The following is a 13,902-nucleotide window of genomic DNA, read 5'->3' on the forward strand; positions in this document are numbered from 1 at the left end:
TACACTGTACTGTAAAAAAATCGTTAGGTAAGCCCAGAGTTTAAGCCACCATTGCCATTTTGCGCTAGGCTACAAGTGCGGTACTCAGGAAGTTTATCATTGAAAAAGCTGTCCTCCAGAATGGTCTAACATATACTGACCACCTGTCCAGTAGTGGTCCCTATCCTGTAACAGCTGGGATAAGCTCCAGCACCCCCGCTGCCCTGAACGGGATAAGAAGTGGATGAATGGATGGGTGGATGATTATTATGTTTATTAATTAAGGCAGATGTGGCTCAGGAGTTAAATCATGTCACCTATAAATTGAAAGGTTGGTGGTTTGATCTCTGTCTCCTCTAGTGTACATGTCGAAGTGTCTTTGGGTAAGATACTGAACCCCGAGTTGACCCGATACATCCATCACGATGTGATTGTAACATTAAAAGTGCGTAGGCATCACAAAAGGCACTTGTGTAACTGTGTACGTGAATGGTTTGATGAGGCTTGTTCGCATCATTAGGAAGAAATTATCAGCAGTATGATAATAAAACAACAAACTCAAATTTAAGTTTATGTTTCATGTGTAAAATACGGAGCGTTAGCAGAAATAATTACACATGCACGTGCACTGAGTTACTGTAAAAATAGACTATGTGGCGTACTAATGTAAAGCCATCTTTTTTGATGATTCTGACCGAATCATCAATGCAGCCCAGACAACAAAGACAACACATTAAACAGCCCATCAATAAATTCGTTTTGAAGCTTGAAAAATAAAAAAACATCCACTTGTGTTTTGTTTCCATCCAAGGGGGTCAGCTTGGATAATGTAGGGTGCTGTATTATAAATGGGGAGGCCTATTAAAATTAATTATAAGCTATTTACTTCATATTTCCTCATCATTTTTGATCATTAGTGGAAACTCCCTGTAGCGTTTTGAGGAGTTATGCAAGGCTTTCTTGGCCACAGATTAAAGGTATTATCAGCTGAATATTGATATGTTTGATGAAACCCTGGGAGCTGCGGCTTGTATTTGTTTGGACTGAAGACATAAAACCAAAATAGGATTCGCTGTCATGAGCAGCCTTTTGCTAATTATTCATACTCTGTCCTTTTCCATGATAAAGTCCTTATGGGGAAAAAAAAGGATGAATGTTGCAAATACACCTGGGGCATTGAGTTCTAATGCCATGCTGCTAATTTGCAAATGATTCTGATCTGGGAAAATTTGTTATGTTTTTTACAGTATTGGTACTAACATTGATGGTTAATATATGTCAAAATAGTCACTGCTAACACCAAAATAGACAGAACTAAGTGTACTAACCTAAAATTTCATCCAAGGTCAGCCTATGTAGAAGCAAACTGTGAGATTTGTTTGTCCTAATTTGTCTTCATTGTATTACCAATTAATTTTATAACTGAATGACTGAACTTTTAAAGAAATGACCTCTTTATAATTAAATATTTAATTAGACATCAAAGAGCTCTGAGTGTGCTCTAATTAATCTGCACATTGCAATTTTTATTACACAATGTTCTTTAGGAAGATCTTTAACGCAGGTACATCCTATTACAGTAGCTACATTGCTGGCGTGGGACACAGTCAGTTAAGCTTAGAGTGATCAGGTTGTCACTTTATGCGCATGACATTTTTGTCGCTTGTCGCACTTACTACGACAAAAGTCAAAGGTGAATGAGAAGAAATACGAGATGTGTCATTTTAGGGATGCACTGGCAGAACAGCAGCTGAAATAAATTATGCATTAGCTTCCATTTTGGCTTGTTTTATTTAATTAGAGAAAAGTGTGAAATTTTTTTTACTGAAATGTAATGCAGTGGATTTGTCATATGATAAATGCTAAACCTTAAATTTGCATAGTTTGTTTGTTTTTATTTTCTAAGTTTAGATATACACTTCATTACTTGCCACTTGCAAATACTAGCTTGGACTCCAATCTAGTATTAGAAGAGCTGTTAAAACCCCCTTATAACAGGTCTTCCTGTTAAAAGGGGGTTTTTCCTTCCCACTGTTACCAAGTGCTTGCTCAAAGGGGTTATTTAATTGTTGAGGTTTTCTCCGACTGTTGTAGTGATTTGTCGCTGCATGAATTGAATTGAACTTAATTAATAGCTTCACACAGTTGCTCCATAAACCATGATGGGAATCTCCAGTTTGACCACATCCCAAAAGAAATCTATTGGATTGAGATCTGGTTACTCCATTTGAGTGCAGTAAACTCATTGTTATGTTCAAGAAACTGCTTTAAACCACTGATACAAGGCAGGATGGATTCATGATTTCATGTTGTTTATGCCAACATATCTGACCCTACCGCCTGAACGTTTTAGCAGAAGCAGTCATTAAACCAGACAACATTTTCTAATGTGTTAGAGAGCAGATGAACAAATATACCTAACAAATTTCAGACAGTAAAATGCCCCATATTGCCCTACACAAAAAAATGTTCAACATTGGTTTGTTGGGAACCTGAATGTGTCATTATTTACTGTTTATCATTGCAACACATAAAACCAACATGTGATTTTAAAGCTGGGACTTAAGAAAAAAAATCTGTAGGATTCAAACTGTAATGATACTTTTTTATGTTGAAACAAATTATTCCCACTGACATTAAAATCCTATATTTTGTGGTAACCCCCATTCAGCCATTGTTAAGTTTAATAAAGCATCAGTAACATTCAGTAATATTCCTTTGCAGACACGTTTGCCTTTTAGTGCTGATCTTGCAATGTAAATGCATATGCTCTGCCCTTTAATCAGATTTGTGCCATCATGATTCACAGCTGTATCTGTAAATCCCCTCTCACACAGCTGTATCTGTGTGTGTGTGTTTGAACTCGGTGTGACCTAAATGTTTGACTACTTCCTCTGCGTCCTGTGTGGTGCCTCAGCAGTGGCATAGTTGCCATCGTTTGATGGTAATTTTGTCTCTCCTCCGGCTCTACACATGCTGAGATGGTTCCTCATCCAAAGGCAGTTCCTTTGCTGCCCAGAAAATCTGCTTGCATTGTCTTTTATTTGGCCTAAACAGCCAGCAGCCGAAATAAATATGGGCTGCTGTATAAAGCGTGGAGGTAGTGGATAAATCCATTTAAACAGATTTTATTTATTAGTGACAGCTTTCTATGACCATTTTCGTTTAAATGTTTACACAGCAATTGATCCAAAAGAAAAATCAATTTTAATTGATAGCCAGCACTAATACCTAAACTGACTGCTCGTTCTGTAAGGTCAAGGACTGAGTGAGTGAAATTATTTTTTGCTCCTTGTGTTATTCGATTGCCTATTTGTCACTGGAGTGTCATGTGATTGATACTGACTCGGCTTCAATGAAAGATGAAGGAAGGCCATCCCTTCTGGCATGCAGGAGTAGTGTGTGTTGCAAGCATTTCTTTTTTAAAAACCTCATTAAAGACATATGCTGTACAATCATTCCACACTGGAAAAAAAGCAGTTCTTCTGGCCATAATTGTGTATGGGAGAAAATGCATGTGTTAGCTTCCTAGCATTTCTATTGAATCTAGTGTCAGAGTTCTTAAAAATCTGCTGGATAGGCCTTTGCAGAAGAAAGAGCACATTTAAATGTGAGTGTATAAAACTGAGAGAACCTGCAAAGTGCTGGCCACTTAAAATTGCATGAACTGTTCATTAGTGCCCATGTTTGCTGATTTTCCATTTTTGCCATGCATTTGGATTCACTACATCAAATTTAACTCTCTAAATGCACCATGCAGGAAGTTGTCTTCTTCTTCTTCTTCTTTTTAGTTGTGCTGGTTTGCTTTCTGGAGTTTGTGTTTTTGAATGAAGTAGTTCCTCGGGCCTTTAATTGCACACTTGTTGCTCCACTCACCCGTGAGGTAGATAACACCATCTGTTCCATATCCGCACAAGACCAATCATAATTTCAGAAAGAGAAAAACATATTCCGTTCCCTGGCAAAAATTTCAAAGCAGCTAATCTTATTAGGGAATATGAAACACACCTTTAAAATAGGCTTTAAAAATATTTCAAATTACAGTATTATTTGAGAAAAGACACATTTTCAAGAGAAATGTATTGATGTACATGTCAGTGTTGATCTTTGGGCACTTGCATGTTACCGCATCAGACAGATGTCTCTATCTGGGTTTCAAAGGTGCCGGAGGCAGATGCTTCCCAAACATTTCAAAGGAGACATTTTCCTGGTTTTTGGCCTTGATCATTTTCAGGATATGATTAGATTCCAACACATGGTCACTGGGGAGAAAACAAAGTAACAAAAATAAGTTTAAGTAGACTTTACTCACTAAGACGTAGATAATGGATTAATCAAAATATGGTGGGTTCTAATTTAAACATGAGGATATGTTGCACTGCAAATTGAAGATCTTTGCAGTTTTTCACTGTTTATCAGACAAACCTGCAATTTTACATTTTTACAACACTGACATTAACTTTCAAACAGTTAAACCTTCAATAGAAAGCCATAGCTGCAATTTTTCCTTTAACGTCTCCCATAAAATGCTTGATATGTTGTTTTGTGCATGCATGTGAAGGGTCTTTGACAGGGTGGGGACCATGGAGAATAGCACTGCGTGGTGACTCGAGGCAAGGACCCGTCACGTGTCGCAGGTTGACTCTGTTTCTGTCTGTCCATAGAGCGAAGGGAGCTTTCAGGGCTTTTCAGAGTAGCTTTGGCAGAGTGAACCCCAAGGCTCTGCTATGCACTGGGCTTGTTACAAAACTGTCAGTGTTAGGGTGGCAGCACACAATGCAGTGGTCCCTTTGCTGGATGTAGGACAAGTAATGCATAGCTGACTGTTATTCACAGATAAATTAAGAAACCAAATGTAGTACTTGTCTTTGTTCCCACAGGGCGAGGGTTGAGGATTTCCTGGTTAAAATGTAATTTCCTGCTGGGCCTTTTTAAAGCCCTCCGGTCCTTTAGGAGACGTGTTTTTTTAATCAACACATAGTAAATGAAACATAATAACATGTAGCAGCTACCTCAGATAACTCAGGGGATTTATGGCTTCTAATTGAAAAGAGCATCGAAAGACTCTTTTATCTTTGCTCTCTGCTTAAGATTATTCATGACTGAGTTCTTAACATGAGATTAATATGATATATTAAAGCACATCACAAAAGAAAAAAGTGGATAGATTTACAAATTTTTGCAGTTTTTTTTGTCATTCTTTTTCATGCAACCATAATATAAAATCTCCAGCAGCTTGATGGTCATACTGGGACTTCTCTTATTTGTTTCTTTGCATAGCTGCCAGGGTTTTAGTCATGGAAGTAAAATTTTACCTTTATTTTATGATGTTTGGCTTCTGTCTGGCATAAGCAATGGTGAATCTTTACTAGCATATATTTCTGAGTCAGTCGCCATATAGTTTATCTCAGTGTTGGGTAATTGTAAACTACAGACACAAAGCCTATTTGTTGTGCCCATCTGAGCTGTCTTGTAGGCCACTTCCCTTGACAAGTGTGGCTTGAGGAGCTATAAAGCAGCACTACCGTCATCCCTCAGCCCTGTCCTCTATTACATATGAACCTGTGGCTAAACTGACAGGCTTATTTACACCAGGACACATGTAGCCTAGATAACGCCATCGCTCCAGTGCCAAACACTGCAAGTTCACAAACATATCTTATTGACATATTCCTAAAAGGCAACAAAGAGATGGAGAGTGGGATCCCCATTTCAGTTCACCAGTCATTTAGTTTAGATACACTTCCTTCACGCGTAAGTGAATGAGATCTTTTCCGCTGTTGCTGCTCAATTACCTGAGCACCCATAAAAAGCCTCAGCTTCAGTCTTCGGAGTGAGATATTGTGGCGCTGCTTGTAGAAATCAGAGGATGATTTAAGATGAGCCCTTCCCTTGTGAGAGAGACTCGGCAAAGGGATTCTCTGTGTCACCAGATATTGCAAGCTGCAGCTGCTCATTTACCTCGGGACCATTACTTTGCGGCGCCGACTCGCCTTCTCGCCACCTCCTTCATGTGCCTTCACGGCCCCGTGGAAGTAAATAGACACAAATGAGCCCAAGAATGTACAGGAAACACTTAAACTGTATCTGTGAAAAGAGTTCACGCGGCATTATTTCACAGCTGTGCCGTCCGTAAAGTTTTTAATGCTTCTTATCTTATTTCTCATAAGAAATCTTCATGGTTGGATTACGTTTATATCACAGGGAAGTCCCCTGTGAACTATGTTGCATAATGTGTTCGTTGATCACAGTATGTGCATTCCCTATGGTATTGTCTGTATTTCAGCTGTGATATTTGCTTTACCAGTAGGGGAAGAATGATAAACAAAAATCTAAGTTCCTTTCTGCTAGTTAGGTTCGTGGATTTAATTAGAAACTACTTCTACCAAAATTCCAGGTATCAGGTAAATGTAGCTTTGTAAAGACTCGGAAGGCTGACGAAATTAGCTTATATCCACAGTACTTATTTGGGGATTTGGATAGAACTAATGGGAATGTATGGTCTTTGTTGATATAGCATAAACTATATTTATGATAAGGTCACACACAGTTCATCATGTCCGGAAAACATGACCTGGATAATCAGAAAAATCCACAAACCTTGAGCTCTTTCATATAGGAACTTTTTTATTTCTACAGAATGACAGAAGAAAGTATGCATCTACCCATGATGAGAGGCTCATGGTAGTGCATGAGTGGTGTCCCCCTTATGTAAGCTAACTTCATGCTTCTGCAAAAGAAAATACTTCCTGCTTCAAATTGCACACAACAAGGTGTGTGGATTTCTTTTCTTTTCAATAGCTGTGCCATGATTTCTGGAAAAAAAGACCATACGTCCATGAAACTGCTTTTTCAGATGTACATTCCTGGACAATGCTGTTAAGTCAGGTTGGTAAAGTGTCCCTTTAAAACACCTTCTGGCATGTTAAGAACTGAAATGTTACATGAAAATAAGAAAGTTCAGTTAGATGAGAGGTTCAAAATAAGTTTACACTCCTCTTTCACAGAACAGGCAAATAAACATTTCTTTTCTTCATCTGCTGAAGCAGCAGTTGTTTTTCTTAATGGGTCACTGTAATTGGCAGCGGTCAGGGAGCGAGCGCTGCTTCGTGGTGTGTGGTTTAGTTACTGACGTCTTGAGAGCGATGGAGCCATTGGCAGCTGTGGGCTCGAGGATGCTGCTTCTGCTGAGGGGGGCCTCTGTTCATCTCCTCTTCACCCCACACAGTTTTGCTCCACAGGGACAGTGCTACTGGGACAAATGGCCACCTGGGATTTGAGCACTTAATGAAGCACACCTTTTTTCACCGCTCTTCTCCTCAGTCAACCTCTTTTTCCTAAGGCCAACGATCCCCGCATCTCACATCTGGCCTAGCAGCTAAGTAGATCTGTTGGGGGAATTTAGGGAATGAGAGAATTGCCTTATTGGAAAGTGTCTCACATGACCAGAGCCACAAAGCCTACATGCATGCGAACTCATGCCTTTTTATTTGCCCTCGTGACAGTATAGCCATTAGCTGCCTGGTGGCGATTTTCACTTGTCAAGTGTTATGAGATATCCTTCAGAACTCATGGCCAGTTTGCAAATTTCTCTGCATTACTGAGATAGGGTTTGTGAGGAGAGTGCAGCTCTCCTAATGACTTCCTTCCATCTAACTTTTCTCCCTCCTGTCGCCTTGGATCCATTCATATTTTGCACTTATGCAACCAGCTCTCATGCTGAATTGGGAGGTCGTGCAGTCAGACGAGCGGTTGTTACTCCGATGTGAGGAGAGCATTTAAGCGTTTGTCTCTTTGCAGCGCTTTAGTGTATGATTGACTCTGGTCTTAAGATGATGACCTGGCACAACCATTTACCTTCTTAACTTGCTCAAATCATGGACTAAGACTTTCTGTTTCTTTTTGTTTGTCTCCTTTCAATCTAATAAGTGCATGCAAGTGTTTCAAAGTCATAGAGACATCTTTATTGCTGTGAGGTGCTTATAGTAATGATTATGCTGATGACTGCAATGCTGAATGACTCTTAAGGTTTTTTCCTCCTCCCCGACGCACAACTTTCTTCACTTTTTCTAACTGTAAAACCCTTTCACTTACCGTCCCCACTATTCACGCAGAAACCTCCTTTATCGAGGCCACTCAAATTAGCCACGCCTGTTCAATGAAAGCACAACCACTGCTGGACTCATCGCAGGGCCGAGGCATAAATCATTCCCCCAGAGCAGGAGCCCGTGGCAGGCCTGGACACACATCCACCAGCCGAGATTTACGCTGCACATCGGAGCATAGCTTCGCAATCTTGATCCTCTCCACCAGGTCATCTTCAAATTGGTTATTGATCTTCCAATCACAAAATGAATCATATGTTGCCAACACTGTTTAGGCGCTACGTTTACAGTAGCGTGGCTTGGATAATGTGCAGTCTGGGGATGGATTATAGTTTAGAAACCATGAGAAAACAAGTACCTGGGCTGAACAGAGTAAATAGGAAAATAAATTAGAGGCAGTGTGCTTTGAGATGAATGGGTGTCATGCTGTCATCCAACAGAGCCTCATTATAACATTATCACAACAGCTGAAGAAACTGTTGACAGTCGCTGAAGTGAAGAGTTTGAAGTTAGCCGCTCTACTACAGTGAAATTCAAGTGTGTGATAAAGACTGGAGTCATTTCAACATTTTCATTCAGTAATAATTATTGCTATTATTCTGCAGGCCGTCAGAAAATATGAATAGTTAGTGCTTTATTTGATGGAAACAAATCCTTCGCATAACTCTTAATATTGCTTTTCCTTCTCTGAAAAAGCTACTTAATCTAAGCTGAAATGCTCCAGGTTTGGAATTTACTGTGAATGATTCTCTCACATCTACATTAAATGGGACCGGTACTGTGGAAGTAGTTCATTTCAGCTCTTGGCATATACTCATATACTGTGACATATTATTTAATGGGACCTCACTTCTCACCCAATTAGGCTTCAAGAACATGTCTAAATGTAGCTCCTGCCCTGGGATCAGCTTCCCCATAAATGCCAGTATGGCCATTATCAGTATACCTTTGTGATGGAAAACAGACAGGTAACTATAAACCCAGCCTTAATTGAAATATTGTAAGAATGGCAGTGGTAATGTCTTTGAATTCTCTCATAAATGTCAATATCTGAGACACAAGACAATGGGACATTTCTTTCCTGTCCCATTTTGGAGGGAAAATGTCAAGCTCATTTTCATTTTCAAAGCAGGCTGCATGAGTACTCAGGTTTCTGAATTATCTGATGATAATATTAACAGTGAAAGGACAGGTTCAGAGTAACTAATTAGCTGCTGAATGGAGACATGTAATCTTGTAGCTACTGATTTTTTTTTTTTATATATACATGTTGCATATGTCCAATTACTGATCCTCATTATGAGCACGGCACACCAGGATTAGTGATTACAACAGTTGCATGATTTGTGATTCTCAGTGATAAATGGGCACTGTTCAGCTGTGAGGTTGTATCTTCTGCACTCTTAAAGAAGTAGTGTTTGAAAATACTTTCTCAGTTTTCATGAACTCTGCACCTACTTTGCCTTCGTGTTTCTCAGTTGCCAAGAGCCTTAGTGGCTTTTCATTTCTCTTGTACTCTGCCAAGCACACGAGCAGGAAAGAGGATATGTGAATGGACAGCTCTGCTCTACTCTCCCTCTCTAGTCGATAGCAGCTAGCAAGTAAGGTCCTGACTCTGTCGGCAGTGTGGCAGAGGCTTATTAGTGGTAATGTTCTCCCATCATCCATCTCCAGGTGGGCTTCCGCCATTGATCTCACCGCCAAGTCTTGTCACAGGCTGCTCCTCATGAAGTGAAAGCGCTGGTCGCCATCAGCACTCACTTTCCACAGCCAATCGTAGTGTTCTGTCAATAGATCTTTGAGCTGGACAGCCTGTATTCGACCTTTGAGCTGTTTGTCCCCTATTGTGGAGCTAAATTCAGCCAATAAACAGCTCAGAGTTTATTGAAAGCAAGCATATAGGCATAATGCCATATAGCGTTTAGGTTGAAGAATACACACCTGCATTCTGACTCAGTTAATTCATGACATTACAACAAACATAAAAAAAAAAAGTTATTGCATTAGTTAGTGCAGTTTACCAGCGCTCTGAGCTCTTTACAAACAATGATTTTTCTGTAAACACTTTATTTGTCAAGCCACTGCTTTGGCCTGTCAAATGCAAGTACAAATTCCTGTTTAATCACTCTGTGTAAACAGTACATTTGTAGGATTATTGTAAGTGGTGCATTCATCAGACTGGGAGTGCATGTGTGAATGTTAGACACAACAAGTGCTTGCATGAATCTCTTTAAGATTCAGAATAGAAAAGCACTGCCTAAGTAACTGGGTGATGTCAGATAGCAACCCGTTTTTGAGCCTTGTGCTGGTCAGTGGCATTTTAATTTTTTTAGACCATCAAGAGGGTTACATCCATCTGTATCCATATTTTATACACTGCTCAAAAAAATTAAAGAAACACATCAGATTTCAATGTAAAAAAGAAAAAAAAAGGTAATAGACATCTATACTAAAATGCATTCGGAATGAAAGATCGTTTGTTTGAAATGAAAATTATCAATCTACAGAGGGCCGAATTTAAAGACACTCCAAAAATAAAAGTGAAAAAAAAAAGGATGTGGCAAGCTAGTTCATTTTGGTAAAATTTAATTCCAGCAACTCAAAATAGTGCTCAGTAGTTTGTATGCATGTGCTTGTATGCATTCCCTCCATGCATCACATCCCCACACCATCACAAACTCACCACCATTCTGGTCATGCTGAATGACGTTACAGGCAGCATTACGTTCTCCAGTCTCTTTCACGTCTGTAACATTTGTGAAAAACACAGGGTGCTGATGGACTTGCTAATTTGGGTATTCTATAGCAAATGGCACAGGGCCCACTAGACGCCGGGCTCGGGCTCTCAGGCCCCCATGAAATCTGTTTCTGATTGTTTGGTCAGAGACATTCACACCAGTGGCCTACTGGAGGTGATTTCGTGGCTCTGGCAGTGCTCATCCTGTTCCTCTATCCACAAAGGAGGAGATACCGGTCCTGCTGATTGGTTAAGGATCTTCTACGGTCCTGTCCTAGAGTAACTGGCTGTCTCCTGGAATATCCCCCATGCTCTTTAGACTATGCAGCAAACCACAGCAAACCTTCTGGCAATGGCACGTATTGATATGCCTTCCTGGAGGAGTTGGACTACCTGTGTGACCTCTGTAGGGTCCAGGTATCACCTCATGCCACCAGCAGTGAGACTACCCGTAACAACAACAAAAAAAAGATGGGGAAAAAATGCCACTGGGCTCCACCTGTATTTCTAATTTGGGGGTTGTCTCATTGTTGCCCTTCTAGTGCACCTGCTGTTAATTACATTAACACCAAAGCAGGTGAAACGTATTTACAAACCCCCTCTGCTACTTAACTGACCGGATCAATATTCCAGAAAACGAATTGACTTGATGTTATACTCTGATTAAAAAGACTTCCTTTAATTATTTTTGATCGGTGTAAATACAATATGTGTGAAAAGGTTGTGGTGGTTAGCACAGACATCTCACAGGAAGAGAGAATTTCCTGTATCCCCGTCCACTGTCTCTGGTTCTCTCTGGGAATGTGAGCGGGAATGGTTTGCTGTCTCTTTGTGTTAACCCTGAATCGGACTGGCAACCTTTCCTTGGTGTATCCTGCCTCTCACCCTGTGACAGCTGGGATAGGATCCAGTTTCCCCCTTGACCATAAAATGATAAGTGGTTAAAAAAATATGGATGGGTGGATTATTGAAGAAGACTTGTGAAGAACTTCTGAGACCAAATTGAAACTATCTGTGGAAGAAGCAGACCCAAAAAGACACGGGGGGCTCAGCTCTGCCCGTTTCTCTGGTGGGTGCCACTTAGACTAAAAGCCCCTCAGTGGTTTGGCACAGTTTGTACTGTAGATGATCATCATCTCAGGCTGCAGGAGGTGCTCCCTGGTGGCCATTGCTTTTTAGTTTTCTCAAGAACAGGGATTGAAATGTCAATCAAAAACTGGAAACTGAGATACTTGCTGTCATAAAAATAAATAAATAAATGAATAAGATAAAAAATAAATAAACCAAGAAACACTTCTCCTTCCCTTAGCAAGATACAAGGCAGCCCGATTAGTTCTGTATTGTTAGTATTTGCTAGATGTAAATACTTCAAGAAAGAAGTTGCTTGTAACTAATTTATTTCTTCAACAGATCGATGATACAGAATATTTACTTTTACCAAAGTAAAGGCAGCATCAGAAAATCCCACACTAACCTGGAGGCTTTTGAGGCACAAGAGTGATTCAGTTAAACATTTCACTGTTTTCATGAAAGCCACTGAATACACAGATGATGATTTGCATTATCATGGAACCAGACAGCTATGAGTGTGCTACTGTAACACTTCTGGAGTCGTTACAGTATACTAGGACCAGTTAGGTTCGACTACTAGAGTAGTAATGAGTGTAGCGTGTGATAAAGACCACAGACCAGAAAATAAGTTTAAATTGCCGGCTTATTATTTTGTGAAGACAGAGAATAGACAGTTAACACACATTACATAAAACATTAAACATCACACATTTAAGGAAACAAGATATTTTCTTTCCCCTTTTTAGTTCAGTAATTTCTGTTAATTTATCCTATTTATCTCAAAACTCTTTATTTGGCTTAAAAGGATGTTATATTTTATTTATTCCAAGTTCTAAGTTCAAGTTTATCCTTTAATCTATCTGAGTTAACACTGTGTTATTTTAAATCAAGTTTTAGTTCTTTAGGCCCGAGATTTAATTTAATCTTGGTCTAGGTTCACCTTTAAATTTCAATCAGTTCTTATTTTGTTTTAACCCAACAAAATTATTAAATTATTTACATTTCCATTAACACCATTACAGCATTAAAATGTAAGGTTGACCAAAATAAATTACAAAAACATGTAAAAACTGAAAACAATTCAGCAAAAGGCTGAACAAATCCCTTAAACAAACAAATAAAAGAAAATTGTCTCTGTGTCCTTTAACTATAAATCCTGGAATGGCTCTGAATGGTTATCCAGTGCTTTGAAAGTCCACTGTTCTTTTGCAGAGGTGTATGGATTAATCCTACCAGTTTTTTCAGCGAAAGAGTTCAACGTCCAGCAGGGGCCATTTTTCCTTTTCCTGCTCGGTACAGTTCAATGGGTCCGTGGGTGGCTCGCCATCTTGTTTTCTCGCTCAGCGGCTCAAACTCCGATTCTAGCTCGGCATTTCCCGATCCAAACCTTAATGGCCTACCATAACAACAAAGCAATATACATCAACATTTGAAAATAACACATGGGTAGCCCTTAAATAACAGTAAAAGTCAGTTTTTTCCATCTTATTTAGCCGTAAATGAGGTGACGCCAACATGGCGCGCTGAAACACCGTCAAAGGCCTTTGAACTGCAGCCTGTGTGTCGGTTAGAATAGAATAAAATAGCCTTTATTGTCATTGTACAGGGTACAACGAAATTGGAGTGCCACTCCCTTGGTGCAAAAATACAATAATAAATATAAATGTAAAATATAAAAGGTACATTAAAACAAACAATAGTAAGTACAATATATACAGGATAGCACAATATATACAGGATAGCACAATATATACAGGATAGCAGCATTAATATAATGACAGTAAGAATAGCAGCATAATAATTGACGGTGACAGTATGGTGTAGCTAAGCAGTTTCAATTGTTTTTGTGCTTATTTACTATGGTGATAGCTCTGGGAAAGAAGCTATCCCTGAATCTGTTTGTCCTGGTTTTATGTGACCTGTACCGTTGTCCTGATGGTAATAGTTCAAACAGTTGATTGCTAGGGTGAGAATGGTCCTTGATGATATTGCCAGCTCTGCTAAGGTACC

Source organism: Oreochromis aureus, linkage group 8 (genome assembly GCF_013358895.1).
Source record: "Oreochromis aureus strain Israel breed Guangdong linkage group 8, ZZ_aureus, whole genome shotgun sequence".
Classification (NCBI taxonomy): domain Eukaryota; kingdom Metazoa; phylum Chordata; class Actinopteri; order Cichliformes; family Cichlidae; genus Oreochromis; species Oreochromis aureus.